The sequence below is a fragment of the Heloderma suspectum genome, chromosome 6, assembly GCF_057233095.1.
Source record: "Heloderma suspectum isolate Gila_16-S chromosome 6, 16-S_ref, whole genome shotgun sequence".
NCBI classification, from domain to species: domain Eukaryota; kingdom Metazoa; phylum Chordata; class Lepidosauria; order Squamata; family Helodermatidae; genus Heloderma; species Heloderma suspectum.
Genome location: NC_139463.1, coordinates 57,208,244 through 57,214,243, shown reverse-complemented (window position 1 = coordinate 57,214,243; position 6,000 = coordinate 57,208,244).

The following is a 6,000-nucleotide window of genomic DNA, read 5'->3' as shown; positions in this document are numbered from 1 at the left end:
GGGTCAGGAACAGGAAGGAGAACCCGGCGCCTGAACGTTTTTGAAAGTCTTCATTAAAAGTAAATTTTTAAAGAGGGCAAGGAGTGAAGAACTTTGCAGGTACCAGTGGAGGCCCCCGCAGGTGCCACGTTGGGGACCCCTGCAATAGCCTAAATTCCATCCTCACTGATTCTGAGGAAGGTGGGAGAGAAAATGTTTTAGGAATCACAACCAAATGTTATGACCACAAAAGGAAATGATTCCTCCAGATCCTTTGCCTAATGAAGTCTGATTAGGGTTGCCAGGTTTCAGGGTGCAATCAGATGCATGTTTAGACAGAAAAAAAAAGTCCTACAACTCCCAGAATTCCCCAGCCAGCCATGTTGGCTGGAGGATTCTGGGAGTTGTAGGACTTCTTTATGTCAAAACGTGGATAGGATTGCGCCCCAAGTCTCTGTCTTCAAGGAGAAGGTGGAGTCTCAGGGTGAGGGAACAGAGCCAAGGACCATTCTATTTACTATGCGCTGGGAGGGAGCCATCTTCTTTCTCTATCAGATGCCAGCGGATTCACGTACTTCCTCCCCCTGAGTTTCAGGAGCTGCAGGTTTGGGGATCCAGTCCAAATTTTCTCACTGAATCAGGTTCCTTCATCTCCTAAACGTCACTAACATTTGATTTGTTCATGTACTGAAATCAGTCATACAACTGGAAGAGGCTTAGGGAATTGTTTTTTGCCTTTTGCTTTTTTTTAATGCTTAAAAAAAACCCCTTGTGTTTATACTTGCTTAGCTGTATTAAAAGCCGCTTTGTTAAAACCTTTTGCCTTGAAAATCAGGGTATAAATGCCCTCACTGGGACCCCTTTCTGACTCAGTTCCCCTTTCTCCTCGCTTCTCTCCCCACTGCCCATTCACTTGCCCCGTCTCCATTCCACACCAAGGACAGCAGAAGTCCAGCTTTGAATAGAAGAACATAAGAAGAGCCCTGCTGGATCAGACCAATTTATTTTTATTTTATTTATTAAATTTATTAATCACCCATCTGGCTGGTCACCCAGCCACTCTGGGCTATGTACAACATATAATAAAACAGTTTAAAACAATAAAATTCTACAATAAAAACATTTTCTAAAATACCCTAACCCACTCCAAATGCCTGCCTGAACAACCACATTTTTAATGCACAGCGGAAGCGCATTAAAGAGGGGGCATGGCAGAGTTCCCTAGGGAGGGAGTTCCACATAGTGGGGGCCACCACAGAAAAGGCCCTCTCCCTCGTCCCCACCAGTCTAGCTGTCCTGGCTGATGGGACAGAGCGAAGGCCATCAGAGGCTGATCTTGTTAAGTGGCCTGTCTGGTGTTGCTGGAGGCGCTCCTTAAGTTGCCAGGTTTCAGGGTGCAATCAGATGCATGTTTAGACAGAAAAAAAAGTCTGGCTGGGCCGGAACCATATAGGGTTTTAAAGGTCAAAACCAACACCTTGAATTTGGCCCGGAAAACAACTGGTAACCAGTGCAACTCCTTCAGCACTGGAGTGATGTGATCTCGCCGGCAGCTGCCTTTAATCAGGCGAGCCGCCACATTCTGTACCAGCTGCAGCTTCCGAACCGTCTTCAAGGGTAACCCCAAGTAGAGCACATTACAGTAGTCTAAACGAGAGGAGACCAAGGCATGTACTACTGATGGGAGCAGATGGTCGGGAAGGAAGGGGTGCAGCCGTCGTATCAGATGGAGTTGGTACAGCGCTGTCCGGCTCACAGCTGACACCTGAGCCTCCATGGACAGCTGGGAGTCCAAAATGACCCCCAGGCTGCGGACCTAGTCTTTCAAGGGTAGCCGTACCCCATTCAACACCAGGTCAACATCCCCCAGCCTCCTCTTGTCTCCCACCAAAAGTACCTCGGTCTTGTCAGGGTTCAGCTTCAGCTTATTCCTCCCCATCCAGCCACTCACCGTCTCCAGACAGGGATTCTACGGCCAACCTTGGTGAAGATTTGAACAAGAGGTAGAGCTGCATGTCATCCGCATACTGATGACACCGCACCCCAAACCTCCTGATGATAGCACCCAGCAGCTTCACATCGATGTTAAATAGCATCGGGGAAAGGATGGAACCCTGTGGCACCCCACAAGTGAGTGGCCACGGGTCCGAAACCTCCTCTCCCAGTGCTACCCTCTGGTACCTGCCACAGAGGAAGGACCAGAACCACCGCAATACGGTGTCTCCAATGCCCAACCCCTCCAGGCGGTCCAGGAGGATACCGTGGTCAAGGGTATCAAAAGCCGCTGAGAGGTCGAGGAGAACAAGGAAGGAGCATTCACCCCTATCCAGAGCCCTCCTCATATCATCCACCAAGGCGACCAAGGCCGTTTCTGTCCCATGCCCAAGCCTGAAGCCCGATTGAAATGGGTCTAGATAATCGGTTTCTTCCAAGTGTGCCTTCAACTGCATCGCCACCATCCGCTCTATCACCTTGCCCCCAAATGGCAGATTTGAGACTGGGCGAAAGTTGTTCAGAACTTGGGGATCCAAGGAGGGCTTCTTTAAGAGCGGTCTGATCACTGCCTCCTTGAGGGCTGATGGCATCACTCCCTCCTCTAGGGAGGCGTTCACCACCGCCCTGATCCCCTCACCCAGTCTCTCTCTGCAGCCCATAATGAGCCACGATGGGCAAGGATCAAATAAGCAGGTGGTCGGCCTTACAGATGAAAGCACCTTGTCCACTTCATCAGGAGGAAGAAGCTGGAACCGATCCCACAAAACCGGTTTGCCTCAGGCCGCCTCTTGCTCACTAACTGTATCCACAGCGTGCGGAGTAACACTCCTTATCCGATCAATTTTATCTGCAAAGTGCCTTGCCAAGGCCTCACAGGAGGCCTTAGAATGCTCCAGTGGTTCCGGAGCCACAGGACCGACCAGGCTCCGGACCACTTGGAACAGCCTCCTGGGACAGCACTCTGCAGATGCGATAGAGGCAGCATAATATTCCTTTTTTGCTGCCTTCACTGCCACGTGATAGGCTGAAGATACAACTCTAGCCCGTGTCTGATCGTCTTTGGAGCGAGACTTCCGCCACCGGCACTCTAGCCGTCTCACCTCCTGTTTCAGAGCTCATAACTGCAGATTGAACCATGGTGCAGTCCGAGCCCTGTTCAGGGGGAGAGGGCGTTTCGGAGCCACCCGATCTAATGCTCCAGTGATTGCGGCATTCCAGCCACCCACCAGGGTCTTGACTGAGTGGCCGTTAGCGTGCTCCAGAGAATCCCCAAGCGCATTCAGGAATCTATTTGGATCCATAAGACACCTGGGGCGGACCATTTTAATGGGTCCTCCACCCATGCGGAGGGGTTGTGAAACCGAGAAGTCTACCGTCACCAGATAATGATCTGACCGTGACAAGAGGGTGGTGGATATACCCCCGACTTCCAGATCACTCCCCGCTTCTCCAGAAACAAACACAAGGTCTAGTGCATGACCGGCTACATGGGTGGGTCCAGTTAGAATAGGGTGCAGCTCCCAGGAAGCCATGGTCTCCATGAAGTCCCGTGGTGCTCCTGTGAGGATGGCCTCCGAATGTACTTTGAAGTCCCCCAACACCAATAAGTTAGGGGACTGCACACGCACATCAGAGACCACCTCAAGCACCTCGGCCAGGGAGTCAATCGTGCAGCAGGGTGGACGGTACATGAGCAGAATCCCCAGACTGCCCTTCGGGCCCAACCTCCAGTACATGCACTCAGCAACCTTGGTCTCCCGGAGAGGGGGTCTGGTGAAGACCAAGGACTCTCAGTAGATAACAGCCACTCCCCCTCCCCGATCCCCAGCCCTCGGCTGCTGTGCATACAAAAATCCGGCTGGACACATGGCCGCAAGAGTTGGAGCAGTGGCCTCGGCCAGCCAGGTCTCCATAATACATGCCAGGTCTGCACCCTCGTCCAGGATCATGTCATGGATGAGGGAAGTTTTCTGGGTAACAGACCTGGCATTGCAGAGCAGCAAACGAAGGAGTGAGAAGGCCAGAAGATGGAGTCACGCCTCCCCCAGCCATCGTTTGGCTCTGGACAGGCCCAGAGCAGGGGACAGATACTACACATCTCTCCCTTGTTCCCCTTACGTGGCATGGCCTGCCCCTAGCGCTCCACCAGCGCAAGCTGCCCAGCCTTGGTATGTTCTGGCCCCCAACACTCCCCCCACTGCCTCCATCAGGTGGACACATGCCCCCTCACTCCTGCCTATCAGGCAGGCTACCCACAACAGAATCCCGCCGAAATTAAAAAAAAAACAACTAAAAAAAAATATAAAAAAAATCCAAGAGTCCATCTAGTCCAGCATTCAGTTCACACAGTGGCCAACCAGCTGTCGACCAGGAACCCACAAGCAGGACGCGAGTGCAGCAGCACCCTCCCACCCATGTTCCCCAGCAACTGGCATATATAGGCTCACTGCCTCTGGTAGTGGAGATAGCACATAGCCATCAAGACTAGTAGCCATTGATAGCCTTCCCTCCAGGAATTTCTCTAACCTCCTTTTCAATCCAGTACAATTGGTGGCCAGCACTTCCTGTGGTAGCGAGTTCCACAGTTTAACCACGCGCTGTGTGAAGACATCCTTCCTTCATCTGTCCTGAAGCTCCCACCAAACAGCTTCAAGAAATGACCCCGGGTTCCAGTATTTTGAGAGAGGGAGAAAAATATCTCCCTAGCCATGCATACTTTTCTAGACCTCTTTCATGCCTCCCCTTACCCTCCTTTTTTCCAAGCTAACCATGCCCAGCTGTTGTAACCTTCCCTCATAGGGGAGATGCTCCAGCCCCTTGATCATTTTAGTTGCTCTTTTCAGCACTTTTTCCAGCTCTACAATATCTTTTTATAGGTGTGGTGACCAGAACTGTTCACAGTATTCCAAATGTGGTGACACCATAGATTTGCATGGGGGCAGCATGACGTTGGCAGTTTTATTCTCAATTCCTGTTCTAATTATGCCTCACATGGAGTTTGCCTTTTTTAGTGGCCGCACACTGGTTTGACATCTTCATGGAGCTGTCCACCACAACCCCAAGACCTCTTTCCTGGTCGGTCACCGCTAGCTCAGATCCCATCAGGCTATACTTGAAGTTGGGATTTTTTGCCCCAACATGCATCACTTCACATCTGCTTACACTGAACCACATTCACCATGGAGGGAGCACTCCTATGGCCATTAAAAAAGCATTACATGCCCCTGGGGTGTAGCGACAGCTCCTTCCTGGTTCTTGCCCTATTTCCTCCCCTTGCACATTATTGGTGGATGGGGACTGACACGCAGACAGTCCCCCCACCGTTCTCCCCCGGGGCCACCCCTGCCTCCCCATTCAGTGTTTTTGACAATCTCTGCCATTTATTCGCTGAGAATGCACAGCAGGGGGGCATCCCGGCAGGTTAGCAGGCCAGCACACTGCTCTGCCGACTTGCCACTCTGCTGACCCTGCAGGCCGAAAAAGGCAAGGACCAAAGTGGTGCAGGCACGGGAAGACAACACGCCCCACAGCCCGTCATCGCCGCCTTTGCCATCATGACCGCACCCCCAACAACCGCCCACAGCCACCAACACACAGCGGTTCATTCGCGCTAGGGGAGACATACATGGGGAGGTCATGGCACCCCATTTGCGCATATTTGGAAAAATACATTTTTCCCGTTTGAGGAAAACACAGGATAGGTGGGTGGAATGCAGGACACGGAATAATGGGCTCAAGTGACAGGAAGCCAGATTCCGGCTGAACATCAGGAGAAACTTCCTGACTTTTAGAGCAGTATGACAATGGAACCAGTTACCTAGGGAGGTGGTGGGCTCCCCCACACTGGAGGCATTCAACGCAAGGCTGGACAGCCACCTGTCAGGGATGCTCTGACTTGGATTCCTGCAATGAGCAGGGGGTTGGACTCGAGGGTCTTATAGGCCCCTTCCAACCCTACTATTCTATGATTCTACAGCCCTCACTGCACCTAGTCCCTCATTTCCTCCTCTCCTGCATTGGATGGAC